The following is a 24,951-nucleotide window of genomic DNA, read 5'->3' on the forward strand; positions in this document are numbered from 1 at the left end:
AATCCCCTACTCTGCCACAAAGACCAAGCAGAGCTAGGATCATGCTGTGTGACACAAATAAATGAATAGCAAAACAGAAATGGAAAAACACGGGCCCGAACATTACAAGAAAATATCAGACCCTGAAATGATTGCCTGTCTTAAGCAATAGACTATAACAAAACATACGCTTCAAATACGGTCTGGTTGTGTAATCTAGTTTTGCTATTACACAGAAATAGATTTGGGACCATAACTGTTAAATTCTGTGTGTATCTCCCTATTTTTATTTCACATCAGGAAATAAAAGAAAGCTATCGCCAACAATATCTGCACCTGGGGAGCCTTGTAACTGTTCATTACCAGATACATGGGGCATTAGCAGAGATTATACAGAGATGCTGGAACATATATTTTTCCTTTGCTTTGCACTGTTAGACATTCCTGTTCCTGTCTCTTGTTCTTCTACTAAGCTTTGAGGGTCCAAATCTGCATCCCCCGTCTTGCAAAGCATCATGAAATAAGCAGGACTTCATATCAGCACCAGGACACATCTCTATATCGCTTGCACGATCTGGCCCTTGTAGGATTGTTCTCTCTGTTGTTATATAAGGATGTAATATCCAATTTACTAAAGTCCAGTTTACTATCCTGTGCTATTGGTTGTTACTGAGAGTAACAGAGTTACTTCTGCACCCTTTTTACTCTCTCAGTTTCTTTCGCTCCAACCTGATAGGGACTTTCTAAGTGTTAGAAACGGTGAAGAGTAGTTTTCCTAGGGGTAATTGAAATTAACCCCCTTGTGGATTCCCTTGTCAGATGCTGTTGGACTTGAAATACAGTCACTCTGTGCAAGAACAGTAAAAAAGATGAACTATTCTAGACAGTTATCTATTTCTATGGAATTTGTAGCTGTCAAATGCTATTGAAATTTTTAAACAGGCTCAGAAGTTATTGGTACACACACTCCACACAACGGCACAAGCCTTATTTCCCTGGGCTTTTCCCATGTCGCAAACATGGGCTCTTCCTTTGGTTTGGTATGCATTTTGGAAAGGCTTCCCAGTTCCTCAGTGTCATCCTTTGAAGTTTCTCCATCAGATGTTCGAAGGCATTTCAGCAGCTCTCACTGAGGTATACTGGTCAACGAGCGACCTCTCTCCCACTCCCCTGGTCTCCTCCTTTTGTGCCCCGAGGATCCCCCCGGTGCACCAGAAGCCCACTGGGTGTTACCGGGGGCACCCTGCAGACGAGGGTTGGCAGCTCTCCTTCCCTCCGGTGCCTGCTGCGAGCTCAGCGGGCTCAGGGCTGCTCTCGGGTCCCGGGTTAAGCTGCCCCCGAGCCGCCCTTGCTGGGCTGCAATTCCCGCACCCCGAGCGGCCGAGGCACGGTACGGGAGGGACGATTCACCCCGGGCTGCCCTTGGCGGCTCCTGCCGAGGGCACCCGGGAAGTTTTGTGGCGAAGGAGAAGGCGGGCGAGAGGCACGGGGAGCGGCGGAGCGCGGGCAGAGGCGCGCCCAGCCGGAGGGGCCGGGGGGCCGGGGCCGTGCCGGGCCGGGCCGGGCGGGGGCGGAGGAGGGGGCACGGCCGGGAGGTGGAGCCGGCTGCGCTGGCGGCTCCGGCGCTCCGCGGCTGCCGGGCACGGGGCGCGCACGGCAGTGGGAGCCCAGCGCTGCCGGGAGCCGCCGCTCGGTCCGCCCGGTCCGTGCCCGGGCGCCGCCGCCGCGGGACCGCCGCGGGAGCCGCCAGGTAACGGGCGGGGCTCCCCCTCGCTGCCCGGCCGGGCGCGCAGCCCTTCCGCGGCCGGCGGTGCCGCTCCGGCTCGGCACACAGCGCCCTGCCGCTGCCCGGGACGCTCGGAGGTGCCGGCGGGGGCACCACGGGGCGCTGCTCGCCCGCCCCGCCGCCGCGCTGTTCGCTCGGGGGAGGGGAGGGTGTGCGGGAGCGCCGTGACTCCCCGGGGTGCCGGGCGTGCAAGTTTGTGGGGCTGAGAAGCCCGCCCGCCCGCCAGCACCGCCGGAACGGGAGCTGGGGGAGGGCGCCCCAGCCAGCTGAACTCGCCCCGCTGGTAGCACCTCTCCGGGGTCGGGCCTCGGCAGCGTCTTCGGGAGCCTCAGAGCCCGTCCTCGGTATTTCTGTATTCCGGTGTCTCCGCCCGACACCCCTCCCGCCGGGATCCCTCTTACCGTAGAGACGAGCGGAGGAGCCGGGAGGCTGTGCCCGCAGCGCCCTGCGCCGCGTGTTGGGGTGTGCCACCACCCCTGAAATTCGGATGAAGAAGGTGGGACACTTACACGTGTTTTTTACTTCAGCCCGGGCTGGGAGGAATTTTCTCTTTCACACTTTGCTACCTTGGGTCAGTGCCCGCTCTTTAATAGAGATTTGTAGCTGCAGCAACACGTTAGCGAGGTACCACATGGGGATTTTGTAAGCTGAACTGGGCACTTCAAGTTTTATCCTAACTTCTGTATTTAAAGGTGATAGTGACTGAGTAAGTAGCATTTTCATGTGCCTTGTACTTGGGTGGTTTTCTGTGAAGTATGTTTGATAATCATAATTGTTTTCTTCTCTAGCACTTCTCTCAGCAATTAGTAAGCACGGCCTGATTACTTCTTTTATTTCTATAATAAGAGCAAATTTGGACACAGTTAATAGACTCTAGGCACATAATTCACTGAATTGCCAGTGGCTACTGAAGCTGGTTGGACAGAAGTGTGCTCGAGATGGTTGGGTGCCTGACAGGGTATATGCTAATTGTGACCATAGACTCGTCTTGGACTATTGCTAGTGGGCAAAAAGTTTGAGTTGTTAAAGAGTTGTCTTAATTCAACAGGATGTATGCAAGTGTTTGATGGATTCTACCAGCAAAATGCTTGTTTTGATACTCAGTGGTTTTTATAAAGAGCAGTAGTTGCTCTGTCACAAAAGTATAGAAACAGAGCAAATGGTAGGGATGTCACTTGGAGAAATTGATACATTCTTTATCTTTTTCATAGTTTGGGGGGAGTCTCTCAAATTCGACTGTGTAGCATAATGTACAGACGCACTTCTTTATCATCTGCTTTCACTGAAGTATTTTTATAGCATGTTAAAATGATTCGAATGTTTGACCCTCCTTGGAAGGCAGTTAATGTTTCTGTATTTGTTGTGGCTGAGGTACAGCTTTTGTTGGCGCAAGCTAAAATACCATGTGATATAGTTGCCACGAATTCAAGCGTAGCGGGGTGAGGAGAAAGGAAGAGCCTTAACTTCTCTGAGATGTTGCAGACTGCCAACAAAATCCGCGCAAAATTTCCACCCTTTCCGCAAGGCAGAGCAGTGCCACAAACCGCTCGGCTCCCCCGTTGTGTGTTTAACGCTGCGAGACGCGCAGGTGAACGGGGAGCAGCGGATGGCAGAGCCCGCGGGGAGCGGGGCCGCGCTGGGAGCCGGGGGCCAGCGGCGCCCCGGGCAGCCGGGCCGGGGCCGGGGCGGCTCCGGGGGGAGGGCTCGGGTGGGTGATGCTGGTGCTTTCCACGAGAGGGCTTTCTCGCTGTGCCGTGGCAGCGCCGGAGCGCCAGCCGCCCCTCCGCTCGCTCCTCCGTGCGGAGGAGCAGGATGGGCTTGGGAGTGGTTTGCCCTCACGGGGTGTTTCAGATTTCCTTTGTAAATTATGGGGAAATCCCTTTATTGCCCCTGAGGTGTAAGGATAAGAGATCCTGGGAAGAACACCAGTCTTCAGTTTCCAGGCTCCCTTAAAACTCAGAACGATCCCAGCAACTTAATTTCCCCACAGTGGAAACCGAGAAGAGGCTGAGTGTGTTTCTCACAAAAGAGGAGAGGGGTTAGAGTGTTTGCATCCTCGCCGCAGATGATGGCAACGAAGTACTCTATCCTGGCGTGATCTCATTTTTGGCTGCTTTAACATGTATTATACTTCTCAGGGTGGGGCTGGGCGAAAGGGAAACGGGAATCATTGTGCGAGTACAAAAAATGCTATCTGTAAGTCCTTTGCCAAGCTGTCTGTGTGTTATCTCAAATAATTTCACACGCACAGCGTTGCAGGTCTGTTTTAAAAGGCAGAAACTGTGTCTGCAACTAGTAATAATATTGCAGTTCATAAAACATGAGAAACATCTGTTACTGTGACTTCAATTTGTTTCTCTCTCCTTGGAATAACCGAGTTGACAGCTCAGTCAGGTTTAATGTCCTGTGCTAAACCTTTGGTCGTGTGTCCCACGGCTAATTGTGACTCACAGAATCAATAAACCCAGCTCCTGCTTCTCTGCAGCGACTCAGCGGGGGAGTGGGAAGGGCTTCAAATCACAGCAGCAGACGATGGGGGAAATATTTGGGTTTTTGCAAAGCTAGGCCTATCTTGTGCCCCTGCCTCTTTCAGTGCAGCAGAGCGGGCTGGGGTCTCACTATTAGGGCTGAGTAAGTGAGGGAGATGGTCTGCACTGCTGTAGGGACAGTATTTTTCCTCATAGCACCTTTTATCTTGCCTTAATCTATCCCAGGTTGAATACTGTAGGCAGTTGAAGCAGAGCCATCTCATGCTTTGATGTGTGTTTATTGACTTTAGCATCTCATTGCCTTGCCATTTTTTTTTTTTAAAGTTGAGTTGCTCCCTTTCCACCCCACCTCCCCAAACAAAAATAATTAGAACAGAGGCAAAATGTGAATGAAGTGACTTGGTATTTTTTGTGAATGGGTTTTCTTGCATTGCCCCTGCCTTCCTTACTGCCTTCTGTAAGATCATTTCATAATTAAAATATTATGACTGTGCTTATGGTAGCCCTTCACTCGTGGCAAGGATCCTAATTTGACGTCAATGAAAAAAATAGTAGTTTCTGGCATAAGGGCAGATGACATTTCATCAGCTAGTTCATGCCCATTTTTTTAAAAACACAGTGCTAAGACCATATGGACAGATAATGAGTTTAAGCTGATAAACAGCTTACAGATTTGCCCAACTAAAGGACTTTCTTCCTAGAAAACACATTTTCCTTTAAAATAAATAATGAAGTTCCTGTGTTTTTATTTAATTATCTTGAGTCCTGTCTGTTCTCACAGGCTGCAGGAAAACAGGCACAACTGCTCTGGGGACAGAAGCTACTGGATTTATGGGCCTGTTGGTCTTAGAAAAGAGGAAGGACTTGAAAAGAAAAGTTCAGATGCTACAAAATTGAGGCCTAAGGGGCCTAAGGTATCTTAAAAAAGCAGATGGTGGTCCAGGTTGTATTTAGAGAGTTTCCTGAGGTAGTGCATAGTTTTTAACATCTTGAAGATGAGTAATTGCATGAGGTGGTAGTAGGTCTGAGGTCTGTTTGGGAGTTATAATTAAAACAGATTGACATCTATACTCCTGACTTACCCAGTGAGGCTGCTGAAACAGTCCTTTTCTGGGAATACTATTGCGAGACAATCCCTGCTTTTACTTTCTTAAGAGTTTTTGACTAATTTCAGTATGATTTGTTTGTTTGTTTAATTTAAACTGACATCAATGAAATGGACCCATTTTTCTTGGTGTTTATGCGGGGAAAAACCCCACAAGTGGTACAATGAGAGTTGAGAAGTAACTTGTTTTGGGAAGGGGTGGTTTTTAGTTGTCACTTTAAAATAATAACTCAAAACCAAGCAGTGTATTTGCATGAGAGGGCAAAGCCTGTGTGTTTCTCCCTCAAGATGCATAGAAATGAGCTGTTTCAGATCTGAAAGTGCTCATTCCCTTTTAAGCAATTTCTTCCTTTTCTTTTTTTCCCCTTGGAAATTATAATTAATTTTAATTGGAAGTGGCAAATGAAGGAAGAAAACAGTTGCACAGAAAAATCAGTACAGACAACCCCATTCTTTCTCATGCTTCTTATTCCTTCTAAAAGTTTAATATTTTGTGTTGTCCCTTCCCTTTGTACTATCCACTTCTCAGCACTGGGAAGATGATTGGACTTTAATTGTGTTCTATTTGAGGATATATTCCAGATGGCCAGAGCTTAGATTTCCAGTGGTCACTGCTGCCTCACTGATAACTGATATTGCAGCCAGGTTGCATTTGGTCCTACCTTAGCTCATGACTGCACAGTTCAGCATTCCTCTTGTGTCCATTACTTCCCCTACACCTACATTTCTTATTTTCTTTTCACTGTTCTTTCAGTCTTGAGTTTCCAAACTGGTGAATAAGTTAACCCATCCCTGGGAGTTTCAGGGGATTTGGGTGAATTCAGTGCCCACCAAACAGTCCACGGGTCTTATCCCCAAACAATCTCTTGTCTTGGTGCATTTAACAGCTGCTTTGCTGTTTATCATTTCTGCATTGATAAAGATCTGTCATGGGCTAATGTAGTGTAAATTTTCTGAGACTAAAAGAAGTGGCTATAGGAAGGCAGTTGATCTTTTTCTGTTAACCACACCATCTGCTAAACCAGTTTGTCAGCATGTTTTTATTTATTTTTGCACAGATAAAATTTAAAGAAACAAGCTATGATAAAGATGTTTTGCTCTTACAATGGGATTTGCTTCTGCACCTCTGCCACCTTCTGTTCTTTACCAGTGGGCTGCCCTTCGTTGGTCTTCCTGAGAGCTAGAGGCAGAGGGTCTCACCATCCTGGTGAGTTGTGTATGATGGATTTGAATTGCCTCTGCAGGTGTCTTGATACAACAGCTCTGGATGACCAAGTGCCTAATTTGAATGTTTCTTTTTGGGTGCACTAATATGCAGTAAATATTGCATGACAATTGAGAGTAGTCTTGTGTTGTCAATTTATCCCACCAAATTAATTTCGAAGAAAGCCATAACCAGTATCTTGTCATTGTCCTCAGAGATGTTGGAAGTGGGGTTCTGGCTGTCACGGGTTTTTGGTAAGGATCTTTTTTCTGCACAGGAGTCTCCCTGACTGTGTAGTCCTTCCAACAAGGACTCCAATGACTGATAAGTCTCTGGGGGTTGTTGTGTTTTAGGCTTTATTTACTTATTTATTGCTATCAGGATATACCCTTTGCTATGTATTTACTAAATAAACCTGGTCTAAAATTGAAGTCTCCTGTTTCTTGATAAATAAATTAAAAATCACTGTAGAAGAATAAGTTTTTAAACTCAAATGGGGTTCAGATTTTTTAGACCAGTCTATCACTTCAGGCAGAAAGAGAGGATGCTTTTGATGAAATAAGTAGTGCTGAAACTGAATCTCATCTATGTGCTTGATATTACATGGGTATCAAAATGTTGCACTATTATGTGAATTAGGGTTTAGGTCTGAGTTTGCTTAGTAGCACAGCTTCTGATTGACTGTGTTTAGTTCATCTCTATTCTGGCTTTTCTTGCCCTCATTTAGTTGGTGCATGGCTGTGTTAGAGAAGGGTCATCTGTGGTGCCTAGTGTGATCTGGAGTTTGCCCTGATTGCTCTTTTAGAAGCCACATAACCAGTACCCTTCTTACTCCTGTTGCTGTGGTGTTACTGTCAGGAAAAAGAACCTTAGAGTGGTTTTTGATTCCAAGGAAGTGGATCTAAACCAACCTGCTAATGTGAAAAGTTGTGTAGTGCGGCAGAGTTAATAACAGCTCTTATATTTTCTCAGACTCCTCACTTGAGCTGTAAACAGCTTTAAATACATCTTATGCCATCCCAGATGTCTGGAAAGCTCACAAGACAGAGGACTGGAATGGGGTATGGGACTGTATGGTGACTTGTTGACTGTGGGTCAGTGGCACAGCTTGGCAGGGCTCAGGAGCTTAGAGGCCCTGGCTGCAGCTTGGGTTATGTATATTGTGCATGATTTCTGTGCTGACTGTTTCTGCAGCTCTGTGCTGCTCCTAAGGCTCAACACTGAAATTGTAATGCTAGCAGCTTTCTTTTCATGGCCCAATGCCCAGTTTGAAGAAGGGTGATTTTGGTCATGTTGCTAGACATACGTATTTATGGCCCTGTTTCATCTGTTGAATTTAATCTGTTGGGGTATTTTTAATATTATTATGGAAACAGTTACTATATTTACTCCTTACAGAAAGCTCAGTGTAAGACAGTCTATGAAGAGAGAGTTCTAGAGTAATAAATATTGCACTAAATTATGGTGTCTACACTTCTTCAGGAAAAATGGCCCAAATGAACTGATTGGCAGTTTGCCTGTTCCTGAGACACGGACCTCACAGGGCACTGAACTGGAGCAGTCTGTGCTGGGAAAGCAATGATAGAGTTTGTTCTTGGCTCACTTGATGGCACATCTCATTTTCTTATGGAATGAAAATAAACCAGATCTTCTTGTACAGAGGGATCTTGTGCCTGTACTGGACTGCTTTCCCAGGCCTGCTGAGAACCTGTTTCACATGGAAGTCTTTGGGACCTGTGGGCATCTTTCAGATGAAGTCCTCAAAATCTGTTGCCAGCATAAATGAGCCAATGGGATTGCCACTGAGTGGAAATTCAGTAGATTTTGGAATGGGAGTCACTATCACTGTTGTTGATGTGTTTATTTCTGTAGTCGAAACTGGAATGTGTTTTAATGTTAGTCATGCTGATAAAAATTGATGGAGCTTAATGGTGATAATAATGGGGTGGGTACAACGTGGACACATATGAGAAATAATGGCAAATAAAGGACTGAATGTCTCAGAATGTCATCAAGAGGGGTGAACTTTAGATATGATGTATTTTTGAACTGCTGACTGCACTTTTTTTCTGTTAATGTCAGAGGGGATTCTCAAGGCTGCTTAGGATGAGGTGCTTATTTTGTGTTGATCAACAAAGCTTTTCCTTATGATGGGAATATGGCATGTAACGGGGATCTTCTAGAGTTATATCAAGCTGTTTTTCAGAATAAGATACAGGAAAAACTGAGACATAATTCTGGAAGTGCTTGAGGCACAATGGTGGAAGCACCAAAAAATCTCTTTGCTTTGGCAGTCTGAGAATTGACAATGTAATACCTTGCTGATGTGACAAATCACTCTGGGTTCATAGGATTGAAAAAAACCTGCAAAACTGATAAGGATTTCAGCTTACAGTGATGCTTTGTTAATAAAGAACTGTTTTTCTTCTTTTAAATGTTAAGGGAAACATCAGTCAGGAACAGCATTCTGATGTGATTAAGAAAGAAAAAGCAGAGAAGACACAAAACAAAAGAAAAAAAATCTACTTAATCCAGCCCGTCTCTTGGAAGCCTTATTCTATCTTCTCACTGCGCTGAAGGGAGCGGAAGATTTTAGGCTTTGCATTTTGTGTGTTCATATTTTGATACTGCAGTGGGGAAGGTTTGGCAGGAGAAGAGACAGAGTTAGTTTAAAAACATTAATTTTCTTTGTTAATGCTGCTGTAGATAGTTCCAAGTTTCAGTTTGTAGTGGATTTCTTACAGTATTTCTGTAATGTGATGCTCTTTGGGAAGTGCTTTGAAGCTCTGCACTAGCCTTGGGGAGCAGAGGGCTTTGGGAGGGGAGTTGGACTCTCACTCCCAAGCACTATCATGGATTTTGCTGCTCAGAACTGAGGTGGGTGAATGCCAGCATTCCTAATATCAGCCTGCTGTAGACACTCCTTAGCTGTGGGAAAGTTGCGTTGCTTTTCTGAGCATCTGTTTCACCAGCTGTGAAAATGAAGACAGTACTCTCAGCATGTGGGCATGATGAACATTCTTGTTAGCTAATCTTGCTAAAGTGCATTGGAACTGTGAAGCGTTGTGGGTTGTTGTTTGAAAGTGTGAAGGTTTAAAATGGTGTAAGCCATGAGCTTGCATCTTTGTTGGGGAAGAGAAGTATCAGCTGGGAGACCTTTGGCAACAGGCACAAAGGGTTTGTGGGAAAGAGGAGAAATTTGCCTGTAATGGAGGGACATGAGTGAGAATTATGCCTCATTCTAACCCATTACACAAAATCTAAATTGATTTATTTGGAGCTTTTTAAAGCACCTGTCCAGGGCTGGATTTTTCCCTAACACCAGTTGCATTTCCTTTTGCTGTTTTTCCAGCCCCCCTCTCCCCCACACACTTGCTTTTTATGATCAAAGCTCCATTCTTTAAAGATATGCCAATGCCTTGTAATAATACTAAGAAGGTCCCCTATGGACAGCAGTTCTGATTAGACACTGAAGAATTCTTTAATTCTCTTAATACTTATTAATGCTAGGAGCATTGTGCTGATAAAAGGTGTGGCTTTTTTCCCCATTACTGTTACTACTTTTTCTTTGGCTCCCCTCCTCCCCAGACACTGCACTTACTCTTTAAGCTTTCACATATTCTTGCCTTGTATAAACTTGGTTCCTTGGTTCTTGCTTTCAATTCATTCTTTTATCTTCTACAGCACTCATTGAATGCTTAAAAATAATAAATATTAATAATAGGGCCCTTTGAACCAGCAGGTTCTTTGCAGCTTAAACTCACCTTTCCCTGCTGCTTATCCCCTATTAGAAGTTGCTATAATCTGCAGATTGTAGCTGTAATAAGTTCTGAAGCAGTGGCTGGGTTTGTGACAAGTGTAGGATTATAGCTCCAGGTGGGGAAGTGGCAGCAGGAGCAGAGAACCTCAAAGGCACAAGTATGTTGTTCCAGTTGAAATAGTCTCAGTAATAAAGGAAGAGAAGCCAACAAAATTTAGTGTGGGAATAGAGCTATTCATCTAGGTTTCCATGGAGTGTCAGTGACCTATATAGGGTAATCCTGTACTGCACATAAAAAAATGCTGTGTTTAGAAGTAGAAAAACATTCTTTCTGGAGAACACAGTTTAAGAAGACTGTACCTTTGGAGATCCTTTCAAGTCATTTCATAGGAAGAGTCTTAAATCAGCAAGGTAAACTATGGCATACATTTGTGGTATTACTGTGTTTGCTTTGAATTCCCTGTAGAGACAGGTTTACTATTCCTTAGAGCTACAGAAGAAAAAGATGCTGCCTCCCCTGTGAGTAAAATTGACCACATCATGTACAGCCCAGGCTCCAAAGCTTTTGCTACTCACACACACGTACATGCTCTTTTGGATATCAGCAACATTTTTACTGTCCCAGACTAAGGAATGAATAAAGTAAACATGAAAGGAGAGCGTGAGGTTTTCCTACCATACCTCCTTCCCTCTGTTTAACAATGCAAGCTACTGGAGTAGGAGAAAAAAACAGAATCCTGAGTTGGCAGGGCAAATTTTATGAAGCTTTATTTGCTTCTTCTACACCATGTTGCAGTGGCCCTACTTAGGGGAGACAAGATGTCCCTAAGCATAAACTCTGTTGGGTGGGTTGCTTCCAGGCTTATGTCTTCAGCAGAAACCACACTGCTGGCTACTTGAGGCTAGGACTGGCTGGGAGTCTTCAAGGAAAAAATTTGTTGGCAGAAGATGCTGATTTATTGAAACCATTACTGCTTTGTGGGAAAGGATTGGTCTCCACTCGGTTCTCTTTGGGTGAATTTCTTGTATATAGGATAGAATTTCTTAGTCAAAACAGATAGGAGCCAAGTGGTTTGGGTTTTCACCTATGCTGTCACAAATCCAAAACAGGGTCCTGAAAGCAGCTTTCCTACATGCCAGAAATACCAGTCCTAACCACAGAACTGCTGTTCTAGAGCACGTGTGTTTATGTATGAAGGATTCCAAGGTGTATTCCAAATTTTCATCCTTATGTGGAGTAAAAAATATATTTCAAGTCTCAAAAAATATGGTTGCCTCCTGAAACTGAGTTCCTATCCAGGTATCCTTGTGTCTTCTTCAATGGTCTTAACTGTCTTTCCTCACTGGTGTCTCCCCTAGATGTGCTCTTATGGAGTGGAGCAAAGAATCCCCGGAGACCCTGGCAAAGCAATCAGCTTGTCAGTGACAGGAGGGGAAAGAGTGACCCTGAAGCACTGCTGGTGTATTTTGTGAGGGTCAAGGCTCTACGAGGATATATAACTCCTAAACCACTGCTGCCTCTGAGGAATATTATTAGAAAATCTCCTTAAGCAGCCAAGGAAAATATAGATGAACACTGCTATACTTGTGCCTGGGCCATTGTTATTGGGCAGGATAGGAAAAATAATGCTTAGGGCAAGAGAGGATCTGCTTGGAACAGCATGAAACACTCTTGTGCTGGTTTGATTGCAGCGAGCTCAGCAAATGAAGGCTAGTACACTGTTTCAGTAATAGATTTCTTTCTTCCAATTTCTTCTTTCCTTGTGTTTCATAGAGAGGAAGAGAAAGTAGTCCTGTCTTGATCTTTTCTTAATTCTCCTAGGAGAGTAAGGAGATAACAAGAAGAAAGTCAAGAGGGGGTCCAGCTAAGCTGGGTGTGTGCTTAGCGAGGGGGTGGTATTTGCTCTCTGTGGCTGGGCTCTGTACCACTAAAGACCCCGACTCTGGTTATTCCAGCGCAGCTCCTGCTGAACTGTGATGTGCTCTGTGCTGCTTGGCTGATAAGGGGACCTTTCAGGGCATCCCTCTGTTATAAGAGGTAGGATTGTGAAATTGAGATGCACACTCCAGTTCTGATTATAGGGAATGCCACTCTGTCTTGACTTTGTATTTTGTTCTTGCTGTTTTCAGGAAAGGGGAGGAGAAAAGGCTGAGGGTTGAAGCTTCATCGTTGTATAGACAAAGACAAAACACTTCTCTTAAAGGTGAAAAATTCCAAGCCCTTGCTGTGTATTTGAGGTTTAAATAAAGGGAGTTTCCTGTTTCAGGGAAGCCAAATTCATCCTCAGATGGCTTCCACTAACCTGTTTTAAGAAGACTTGTGTTCATCTTGTGGTAGACAACGTGTCTGAGCTTCCCCTTTTGGCTTCACCCGTTCTTTTCCTTCAAGTTAAATTAGAAGGCATAAGGTGTGTTTATAGGACACAGAAACAGCAGTGGAAGGCCTGACCTAGTGGAAATCAGAACTAGAATTCCCATACAGCTTTTTTTGGATGCAGCATAGCATTTGGATCCACAACAGTCAGCTCTGGAAATCATATAATGTCAAAGCAGTCCTGGATGTGAGATGAGCTCCACTGTATCTGTCTGTAGAGATGCAGACCCCAGATACAGAGTGTTTGAGAGAACAAATTAAAACACTATAAGGCTTGCTTTTATGGTTTGTTTTTGTTTCTGTTTTGTTTGTTTGTTTTTGTTATAAACAGGCAATACTTATCTTAAAATATAAATCAACAATAATATCTTAATATGTTTTCACAAAAAATTGACTTAAGAAAATATTTTTCTTAAATTAATCAAGTCCAAGACCTCTAGGACTGAAATGACAGCAGATTTCTAGCCTTGCTTATGGTTACAGTCATCAAAAGAACCTTTAGAGGAACCTCTAGGAGGCTGATTGCTAAGACTCCATAGATCCCCAGGAAGACAAAGGTAAGCTGCTACCTTTCTTCAGAGCCTTCAGCTGTGCTCTCAATGAGAGCTGTAATTTGGGAGTTATATGAGGCCTTTTTAATGACTGCACCTTTTGCCCTATAAAGCCAGTTTGCATCTTCTAATCACAGAATGACCTGACTGCTGTGCATCCATTTCATGTCTAAATTCTGCCCATTTTTTAAGTATACCCAAATTATTGGGAAAAGCAAACTATTGATGTAAGACTTCACTCTTTTCTTCTGAATCAGGGATGTGAATTAAAAAAAAATAGGTTAGTCTGAAAGCAGACTGACTTCAGCAAGCTGAAGTCTTAGATGTATGATTGGGCCACACTCTACGTTTGTCCTGTTGAAGTAAAGTCAGCTTGCACTAGGACAGTGTTGTAAAGAGTTTGCCATAGCACAGAGCAGGGCTGCACACTGGAGCCAGTCCTTTCTCTGGGACTGGCTTGCAAAATCATTTTTGTGGCTGGAGCTGTATTCTTGTTGACTTCAATGTCATTGTCTAGGACTTGTCATTGAAAGCTGAAGGAGCCCAAGAGAAGCCATGTAGTAGATCTGTTTCCCTTAACATCCTACAAGATTACATCTGTAGACTGTGCTTTAACAAGAAGCTACAATCTTCGCCTGTAATCCTTGATTCTTTATGGAGTGCAACCAAACACTCATTTTTTTAAAGTGGAATATGATTAAATGTAAGACTGCTTGAATCTGACTGTCTTGTATCTTCATAGGTAACTCTTCATAGACCAGATTTGTTTCTTCCTTTCCCCTTTCTGTTCTACTATCCCTAAGCTTTATTCCTCATGATGAATTCTGCCTAAGTGGAGCAGGGATTTGTCCAGATACACTATTGTCTAGCAAGGAGGTGGTGAAACAGATGCAGTTGCTGGAACTGATGATAAGGTGATTTTCTCACCCTTCCAATAACTGCAAATTCGTTTGAAAAAGGATTCACAGTACTGGTAGCATTTGCTGTTGTGTGTACAGCCCAAGATAGAAATCAGAGATTGGCTGGTGGATAATGAAACAGAGCACTGTGCCTGAAGGAACAGATTGGGCAGGCATCTGAACTATCCCGGACTGGCCCACCAGAATGAGGCAGTTGCTCAGAAATTTTCTGGCAGATGCAGCCTCTCTGTTTCATGTCACAGCAATTATCTACCACTTGTTTATTGAGTGTCTGTGTGGTCCACATTATCTGAACCTCTCACATTTGCAAATGGATTGTATCTTTGTAGCACCTTTTTGAGGCAGAGAACTCCCATTTTTACTGATGTAAGTGAAATCTAAATAACTTGCTGAGGGTATTATGGGAAACTTGTAGCACACTAGAAAATAACCGAATAGTGCCTGTCTAAATTTTGCTCCTAGGAAAAATAGCTCTGGTTTAAAAAATGGGGAGGGAGTATTTCCTGTGTCATAAGAAGATTTTTCCCAGACAGAATTATCCCTAATAAATGACTTGCTTTGCTGTGCTCTTGGAGCCAAATGTCCCAAGGACATGTCCCATATTCCCTCGGTGATATGTTTCTAATGCCTTTTCTTTTTGCTGTGTTAATATTTATTCTAAATTTGGATAGGACAACTTTTTTTGCTGTAAATGAAACCCTATTTTTGAGGTGCTTGGACTTTTTTTTTTGCAGGGAGAGGTTAGGGGCAAGTCTTGGTTGATTATTTTTTTCTCATAGAACATAAAGATCTTCTAAAGTTTTGGAAGGAAGGGGGTTGGGGTGGGGAAATTTTTACCTCAGCCAAAATAGTCAATATTTCATGGTTTGGGATATGCATTAGAGTGTGGGAGACTACAGGTGGTGGCCCTGAGATCTGAACCTTCTTTTCCTCATAGTACTGCAGTGCATCCACAGCTACTCTTTCTTTCTTTGGAATGTCAATTTCTTGCCTGTTAAATTTCCTTAGAAGTGTGCAGAGGTTCATAACAAGCATTTTCCTTTGAACAGATTCGTTTTTCAGACTGTTTTCCCCAAAAAATAGTGTTTGGGAAGAGCATATTATCAGGCCTAATAGCCCTTAACAAGTTAGTGACTCCTTTAGTCCTATGCTTTAGTGGTATCTGAGGAGTGATGAGGTCCTGAAGCATCTGCCTGCTTTCACTGCAACAAACCTAATCAAAGCCACAAAGAGAGATCACCTCTTTCCCTGCCCTGAGGCACTCCCGGGTGCTTCCTTGAGAAAGCAATTTGCTTTGGAGTTATTAAAACAGCACATGCTGTAAAAAAAAAATAACATCCCAGGCACAGGTGGGGAGCTGCTAAGTATAAATGCCGGTTGTGCAGTTCAAAATCACAGGTTTGTTCTCGAGATTGTAATAGTGTTAAAAAATTCAGCCTTGATCTTGATGAGAGCTCGAGTCCCTGAGCTTGAGTGGAATCAGGGTCAAGGTTTTTAATTTGTTCATTCTTCAGAGATGCTGAGCACCTTCTGTGGCAGCTGAAATTAGTGGGAGCTCTGTGTGCTCAGCATTTTGGAAGGAAAACGGAGTGTGCATGTGTTGTGAGCTGTGATGTACAGAAGCCAGGATCTCTAGGGGTTTGCAGTATCTAACAAGATGCCCCCTATAGTTGTTTCTTAATTAAGCCCCAGACACCTTACATGGCTTGTCTTGAACTTCAGGACTCTGCTTGTCTTGAGCATATATGAGACTTCTAGCCTGGCAACTCCTTGGAGCTTTCTATTAAGGTATTAAGGGGAGAAAAACCAGTTAGTTGCCTCAAGCTGAGGAGGAAATGCTAGACTTGAAGGATTATCTCAGTGCAATGAATTTTAAAGACTTTTTGCTATACATATGTGGAAAGCTATCAAAATGCTAATGGTTCTGCTGTCTTTTTTAACCCTTTGAATATAGGGAAAGGGTTATGTTCAATATATGGAGCTGATGGAGGGTAAATGAGAATGATGCTATTCAACTGCAAAAGGATGGTGTGGTCAGAAATTAAGTTTTAAGTAGCTCTTCATCTGTTAGCCATTTCTCCCAGTGATTGACTGATGCACCCATCATTTGGATAGACCAAATTCTGTATGAACGGTTGAGCCCATCTGCAGGTGTGGTGTAGGCCAGGTACTCCCTGCAACCAGCATCCTACAGGAAAAGCTGAAGAGCTCACATCGGTGTCCCTACTACCCCCCACCCACTTTGTGGGAACATGCCCACTGTGCCAAGGATGTCTCTGTTGTGGGGGAGGTCTGTCCCTGCCACAGCAACTCATCCAGTCATGCACATTCCTGAGGGCTCTGGGATGGGATGGACCTTCCTCCCTGCACAGATGGGACACAAGTGTCCTACTGTAGCACAGGATACCTGTGTTTCACTAAGGAGACTCTGATTCTCCTGGGTGCCTTGCCTCACCATCCTAAGCCAGGGAGCATATGGGCTCCAGGTGGACACACGTGTTGGGAATGCTTTCTCCATGGCTGCTGTGTGCTGGACAGGAAGGCTTGTTTAAGATACTGAGCAGGTACTGTGTTTGCAGTGGCTCCTCTGCTGCTGCTGCCCTAAGTGGCTGGGCTGGTTAAGTCTGTTAATGGAACTGATGTTCCATTTATTTAGGTTTTTGGCTGAAGCTTTTGACCTGTTAGGAATATCTCATTCAACTCTACAGAGATTCTTGTTAATGTTCTGCTTTGGAACAAGGTAAATACTTGGCTGGCCAATGATATAAATGACTGAAATTGTGCATTATTAGACTCATGAGACTCAGTCATTCCTTTAGCTGTCTCGGAAATATTTTAGAGCAATGGATCTGTCTGCACTTATCTTTTTAATCAGGACTAGCCAGGCAATTTTAGCCCTCAGGAGAGCCCAAATCACTGAGCTGCAGGGCTATCTAGGCCATTAAGCTTATGGCTTTCAGGTTTCTGTGAACCTGTAATGTTGTTTATTTATTGTTTTTAAGGCATATTTACTGTTAAATAAGAGCTGCCAGTTTATTTCAAATCTTCAAAGTGTCAGTCTTTTCCATTTTGCAGCTGAAATATTTGGTTGCCAACACGTATCACCTAGGGCAGGAGCAAGGGCGGGCAGTATGGAAAGGATTTCTGGAGGGATTTGTTTGGGCTTGGGACTAAGGAGACACTGGATGGAGCAAGGTAAAGAGACCAGATAGCAGTGAGACACTGTGGAGTAGGCTTTTCCTTTCTTTTTTGACATGAGTTTGTTGAGGTGTTGTATAGCTCGGGGTATCCTGAGGTAGATTGGATAGGACATTCAGGAAGCCAGCTCTGGGGAAAGCTGTTTCAAAGTGGATTGTTCATTCATAATATGAATATATGGCTGGTGCATAGTGCACTAAGCATCATGTTGACCGTGGTTTCCTGTCTGGCTTTCAGGGAATTTATTCCTTTAGTCAGTGTGCGTGTGAGAAGAAATAGCTATTCAGCCCATCCCCTTGTATTTTCCCTCATCATAGACAGTTACAATTCACTTGCCAATCTCATGTATATCAAAAGGCTGTTTTCAGTGGACTTTTTTACATTTTACAATTCTTACATTTCTCAGTGGGTGGCTTTAGAAATTGCAAACAATATTTTTTTATGAGAAATTATTCCCCCTGAAATGTTTGTGATCACTGGGAAAAAAAATCTCTACCTTTTTCTAATTCCTATTTCTCACAAAAAGTGCTTTTTGCTTAATCTTGAAAATTTAAGATTGCATGAATAAAGAGGTGTCTCTTAATGCATCCATAGTTGGTTTGCAGACATGAATTTTAAACTGTGCGACTTCTTTGCATTTTCCATTTGGATTTTTGTGCGTGTGAAGAGAAGGGAGCTTGAGATCCCACCACAACCCCTCCTTCCATGCTAGAAGGTGAAGGTGTTGGCAGTGGGAAAAGTAGGATTTACAGTGGAGTGTAAGTACATGACATGTCAGCGTCACTTCTCTGATTAAGTATGCAGGTAATCTCTGCAGATTAAATGCTAAGTACAAATGAAAAACAAAATCCTCTACTATGTCTGAAGAAATGTGCCATGCAGAGTCAGGCTTCTGGATGAGCCTGTGAAGCAAGTTGCTGACTAGCCAAAGGGGCAGTGGGATATGCAGGCATGGTCTGTAAAGGGTATTTATTGGAAGGGAATGGGTCACCCTCTTTGAGAGATGGCTTCTGCCTTTTTTTTTTTTTCTTTTACATGCCTGCATAGTTCTAAAACCATAATTCTCCTTTCTTTTGACTGCATGAGCAAAGAAGAGATGTGGAAATGCTGGTTAACAGCAACCACAGCCTTGATCTTGCAAGTTGCCATCTTTCAGAAGTTGGCTGTGAATTCTCTGCACATACTAGTCTATGTTTCTGAGGGGAGAAGAGCTGTAGGAGATACAGCCAGGACAGTAAACAGGCAAAGTTCCCTATCTTCCCAATCTGCTCACACTGGACATATCTGTTCTCTCCTCTCAGAGAAACTGAGGTGGTTTAAAACATTGGAGTTGTTGTGTTTCGAAAGATTTCAATCTTCAGTGTAGAAATAATTATTTCCACCAGGAGACTTTCTGTTTCCAGATTCCCAAGACTGGAGATACCTTACCCCAGGACATGTAGCAGCGTGATGGGTAGAACACCTTCTGGGAAAGAGAAAGTTCTCAGTTCAAGTATTGGCTTGAACTTTAGGCAAAAAGTCTATATTAGCCAGTTTGCAGTATTCCAGAAGCCAGGCACTCAGTCAAATTACTTGTTGGATGAGCTGTGGTTGTTGTCCATGTGTGTGGTCTTAGCCCATGGCAAACGGAAGGTAATGCAATTTAACTGAGCTCTATCGCTGCTAAATTAAATTACCTCACATCATCTTCATAGGATGTGCATGCACATGGAGACTTACCACAGCTCAGGTGATGCTCAGCCTGCTGTTACTGCAGTGCACGACAACTTTATTGGGATCTCCACTGGAGAGTCCCAGTGAGCAGGAAACAAGTAATACCCAGTTGCAAGGAGAAGGAATTATAGCTCTGCTTCCATTTAGAGAATGTATTCCCTAAATATCATCATATTTTTAGTTTGGGAAGTTCAGGCGGCTGATTTTGAAGCTGATGGAAAAAGAGGTTTTCAGCAATTACTGTATTTACTCATAAAAAGAAAATTGCCATTTCCAGCAGTTGTTGGCTCCCTTGCCTGTAGGGAGGCCCTTTTGCATGTAACAGGCAGTGGTGCCAAATACATTTTTGTTCTCTTGGGAATGTGTTTCCTGAAAGATTCCTTTCATCTGCAATAAATTCTTGTGCTTTAAACACAGGAAATATTTTTTTTCCAAATATCTGTGAGAACTTCTTTGTAAATGAATTGAAATTGTCCTATTTGATAGCAGATTAAGCAGCACTCTGTCCTCACTTTCAGTTGCTTTGTCTCCGAGCTCAGTATTCCTTGTCTAGGAATACCAAGAGGAGCTGAATGATCTGACCTTGCCATGGATGATCCAGCAAGCTTGGCAGCCTGGAGATGTGTCTAATTTGATTGCCAAAATGGGATTTGAAAGGGAATTGCTGTAAAGTGATGTTAGAAAGGACACAGGAATATCCTGGAGATGTGTCTAATTTGACTGCCAAAATGGGATTTGAAAGGGTATTGCTGTAAAGTGATGTTAGAAAGGACACAGGAATCTCTGTTTTGGCTCCTTGGCCTTTATACTAGTGTCCTGGTTTAGGGCAAATCTGGGAGGAAACTTCCAAAGGGGCTCCTCTAGAAAGCAGATTTAGGTGGCCCTTCCCCCAGCCAGTTAGAAAAAAGATTTTCTTGGAGAAAAGTGGGAAAAACCTGTTTATTTACCAGGCAAAGCTTTCAGCAGCACACACAAAAAAAAAAAAAAAAAAAAAAAAGAGAGAGAGAATAATATTAAACAATAAAACCTCTTGCCAATCTGAAGAGAGACAAACTCAGAAAGTCTCTTCTCTGGGCTGCAGCCTGGCTCACCCAGTCTCTGCCCGTTCCTCCGGCACTGGAAATGCTGCGGCCCAGGCCGGGCCCGCTGGGCCACAGGCGGGAGCTCCTGCTGCTCCTCTGGGGGCTCGTCCAGAGCAGGCTGAAACAGGTCCAGGAAAACAGAAAACCACAGTCCAGGAAACTTCTCTGCCTCAGCTAGCTAAAAACTAACAAAAAGCAAAGGAGAGCTCTGTCCTGCCGTCTGTCTGTCTGCAGACAACACAGTCCAGGAGCAGGATGCAGGGAGCAAGTGCAGTTTCTGATAACAAATCCCGCGCTTCTTCTCTCCCTGCATTGCTCTCAGAACCAGTCTCAAAGGTGCAAAACTTATTTTTGGGCTAAACAGATGAATGGAGATACAAGCATCATAAAGGCACCCCAGGGCAACTAGGAAGAGAGAAGTTTAGCAGAAGGCTCTGTAGCCAGTCTGTGTCAGCTCAGCCTCAGGAGACCAAAAGGCAGGCGATGCCTTTGTTCTGGTCTGACTGACCTCTGGGGCTCGTAGGGAGAGGGTGGCAAGGTGGGCTGTGCCAGCTGCAGAACCTCCAAGAGGAGAGGGGAACAAGGGCTTGCTCAGAGGAAATGCTGAGTCTCTTGTCCCCCAAAACTTACCCTGGCAGTGACCATGATGATGGTGATGATGGGCAGTGATTTCTGCAGTCCCAGTGGTTGTCATGTGATGGTTTGGTACTGGTGGGGTGATGCTGGTAGCACCACTGCACCATGATGATGGAGTCAGGCTCACAGGTGCTTCTGTGTTCTTGTGAGCTGCTTGTTCATCCTGTTTTCTTCCAAGCCAGGACTGAAATCTCCTGTTATTGACTGATAAAAGTTTTGTGCTGAAAATTTCCCATTCATGCAATCTCTCAGAAATCATCCCAGTGTGACAAACTCCTTCTAGCTCCAGTCTTTCTTTTGCTGTGATTTTCTGTAAACCAGGGTTGGAATGTGTTTCTTAAACATACATGAAGCTTAGTATCTGTTGTTGGTTACACAGATCATTGCACATGGAAGAATGAATGTGCAAGTTCATGTACAGCCTGCTTTCGCTACACAATGAGGATAGGGTTAAATGGGAATTAGGATTAATACTGGATTTAAGATTCTCATAGTTGGCTGGTAAAAGCCTAATCTCCTCAAAGGCTGCAAGCTGGCTGGCAGCATTCAGCTCAAGGCCAATGTTGTTTGCAAGACCTGAAAGAAATTGAATTTTGATTCTTAGAGCACTTTAATCATAGCCTTTCAAGATAGGGATGGGAAGAGGATATTCTATCTCAAATGCAGCCTTTTAATTTCTTTAATGTATGACAGTCACCTAGGCTTCTAGGTCTGATGGACATTTGACAGTAATATTTTTCATTTCCTTTTGTAAAAGCTTAGGGATTCTGATTAATTTTAAAAATGTATAAATTGCATTCTGAAAGTTGATATACCAAAGTCTCTGTATAGGCAGAGTGAGATAAATCCAAGCAGGGCAAACACTTCCCAGTTTAAAGTGTTGAGAGTGCTAAATGTCTTTCAGGTAAGCACACTTCAGGCCAGGAGGCCATAGAAGTGTGGAGCTCCTGCACGTGGTGTGGTCAGTTCTGTCCAGCCTTGTTTGTTTTTTGCTGTGGTAGAGATGACTGGTGAGAAATGCACTGCTGAGTCTGTGCAAGTCCTAAAATGAATCACTACATTTTACATTAAGACCCATGTTGGAAAATAACATATTTTCACATGAAGTGTTGATGCTTCTTCTATTTATTGTGGCTGCAATTTTTTTTGGTGTACCTAGTTTTTTCTGCCAGTTGGACATTTAGTTATCTAAATAATTTGTTTTTCAGTTAAATCTCAAGTTTGACTTTATGTAGGCTTAGTCCTGCATTGTCAAACAGCACAGAGGTGTGTAAAGTTTGCCTGTATAGCTACTTCTGATTCTTTGTTTTCAGCTTTCTCTTTGATAGCAGTTTTGATTGGCTCTGCTAGTGATAGGCTGGCAAAGTGTGTCTGCTTTTCCTTTGCTTTAAATCAACAGCCCATCCTGTGGATGGGTACCCTTTATGGGGAGTATCAAAGATCTCTACAGTATGATCATGGATGCCACTGAGGATGGAAGGAGAAGAGACACATTGACTAGATTTGAGTGGAAAGCTTGTGGAATGTTGCTGATACAATTCAGTATCCACATTGCTAACAAGAATGACTTTTCTGCAGAGGTGGTGATGAAGTGCCTTTAACTGGACCTGAATCCAGTCTTATAAATTTGTTTTTTCTCAAGCCTAGTTATTCAAACTCCACCTAGATAGATTTCTTTGGATTGTTTATCTTTCCTTCTGTGCTGGTCTTCCTTGCTTAGGTGGCTTTTCCTCTCACTGTTGCCTTGTATAGAACCTGTTATCAAATAATTCTATTAATCTTTATAATAATCTCTAAAACACTTACCATCAAGCAGGACATATTTTCTGAGGTATGAAATTTCCTTGCATACCTGAAGTCACCTGGCTGTCAGCATGTGAAATTGATAAATGCACTGAAGTTTGTCCTTTCCAAGGCTCAAGGCCCACATGATAACCTGATTAAAATTTGAAAAACACTGATTTTATTTAATTTAATAATGCGTGTCTCTGCCCCATTGTTTTCAGAGTTAAAGGGAGCCATTAGGCCAGCTGGAATTCAGGTCTCTACTGGGGCTATCAAGCCCCTTAAAACACAAGCTGTTTGAGGTCATGTTGATGGGAAAATTTCTTTTCTGTTTTAACAGCCATAAAGCAGGAAAGTCTTTGGTCTCTCAGCTCTATTCCCTTTACTCTTCAACAGAGATTAATGGTCAGGAACACTGGATAGAGAGGGAACCTGGGAAAGTCTGGCATCCAGAAGCAAAGGTTAGTAGAGATGCATGAGTTGTAGAAGCAGAAGAAGGTTTATTTTGGTTGGCAAAAAGCATCCAGCTTTCACTGACTGTAAGGGACCTTATCCCTCTGCAGCAGTCAAACAATTTCATTTAAAGCATGCAACAATTCATGTAAGTGCCTTGTGAGCATCTTAAAACAGTTGTTTTGTTCAGTATTATGACTGGTTGGAAGGTTTGGTCTGTGGTTTTTACTGGTGTGTGGTGGGAGGTAGCAAAGACTGCTTAGAAGAGCAGTGTGTAATGACAGTGCCATGCTGGGTGAAGCCCAGGGATTTTTAAGCCTGGAAAAATTAATGAGAACATGTATTTAATGCTATTGCTTGTTGTTGTAGCCTCTAGCAAGCAGATATAGAGCTATTAAACCCCTCTGAATAGAAATAGGGGTGAGGGGGAATATCTGATAACTTCAGCTTATATCATTTGTACAAATTACTTGGAGTAGAGCAAGCACAGGCAGAGTGTTTAAGAAAAGAAACAAACAACAATCAAACCAAACAAAAAACCCAAGCCAACAAGAACAACAAAAACCTCTTGAGATGTGTCAGTATGTGTCTACCAAGAGGATACAGGTTTTCATGCAGGCTGAACTATGCATGGGGGAAAAAAGTGCTGACCTGTAGTTGAATCCTGCCATGTAGGTTAAGCACTATTTGAAGTCAAGGAATTTTTGATTGCTGTTTTGGCCAAAGCCTTGGCATTATAAAAAAGCAATTGTACTGGTAGAGATGAATGAGTGTGAATAAAGTTGTGTCTGGCCCCTGGTACTTTAGAGGGCGCAATGATAGAAATGCACCTTATGATTCCTCAGTGGCAATTTCTTATTATTCCACCAATGAGTCCTCTCTGTGCTCAGCACTGAGACTGACAGATGCCCTTTACCAGCACTGCAGGTGCACCTCAAAGCGAAAGCTGCTTGGAACAGACCCCAATGGGGATGCTGTGCTTTTCAAAGCATTTGCAGCCTTGCCTCTGGAAGACCAGCCAACATCACCCTGGCTAGTGCTGCTCCACCACTTTTTCTTTCAAATTCCCCAGCTGTGGCCAGGAATGCACAGCCCCTGCACTCTGCCAACCCGGTGTTTTGTTGCAGATGAATGTGGTGGGGCGATCTGTAAACACTGCTGTGTGTTCTGATGGTGAATGTGCACAAGCTGTTTGCACAGCGTTAGTCATTTATCCCCCCAGCCCCTCCAAGAGCAGCTCCTGCTTTAGCACTCCTGATAAGCCGGTGTGTGATCGGAGGCAGAGGCATCAGCCAGAACCGAAGGCAGGCAGGAGTCCCGAGTGCATAGTTTGGGGGCAGCTCGGTTTCTTTCCTGATAAGCCTTTGCCTCTTGCGGCAGTACAGTGCACACTCCTTTTAAACTGTAATCATAATCCTCTTTGCAGCCGGCGCTGCTATCCCCACAGGAAGCATTAGCAATATCACAAAGTGCGGAGACTTCATTGTTTTCCCCTAATCTGCAAAGGGAACTGAGACAAGACAGAGGAAACTTTAACCTATTCCATGCCTCAGTGGCAGATAATTAGTTTCTTACTGAGTGAGAAAACGGGGGAAGCCTCTTAGTTAAGATAAAGTAAGCACAAGGCTCGCAGGCTTATCTTGCTCTGTGGAATTCGGGACATGTCCTTGAATTCGTCTGTCTGGCGTGCCCAGATTTTGTATTTGGGAGTAATGAGCCTATTAGAGCTGCCCTAAATGATTGCCGGGTATGAGACACCTCTTGCCAGGAAATGCAGTAGCCATGCTTTTGTTTAAGGACCTGAACAAAAGGCTATGGATGCTTAATAATGTGCAAATTTGGGTGGGTGGGATATGGAGAAGGTTAATAGGGCAGGCTAACAGAGGAGGAGCTGAGTTTGAGAGAGGAGGAGAGGA

The 24,951-nt window shown here is 43.7% G+C and overlaps 1 protein-coding gene across 3 annotated transcripts in view; it reads left to right on the forward strand.

Moving 5' to 3' along the window:
• Positions 1–1,570: 1,570 nt before the first annotated feature.
• The window catches only part of TSPAN18 (tetraspanin 18), a 121,309-nt gene continuing 97,928 nt past the window's right edge, over positions 1,571–24,951 (forward strand). Inside the window, exon 1 of one of the 3 annotated variants that reach the window (XM_072929888.1) lies at positions 1,571–1,729. The gene's annotated coding sequence lies outside the window, so the exon portion shown is untranslated. Of the gene's footprint in view, positions 1,730–1,973; positions 2,262–24,951 lie in introns of those variants that run through there. The other 2 variants (XM_030274132.4, XM_030274133.4) reach the window with 2 other exon arrangements.

This window comes from Taeniopygia guttata, chromosome 5, assembly GCF_048771995.1.
Source record: "Taeniopygia guttata chromosome 5, bTaeGut7.mat, whole genome shotgun sequence".
NCBI lineage: Eukaryota > Metazoa > Chordata > Aves > Passeriformes > Estrildidae > Taeniopygia > Taeniopygia guttata.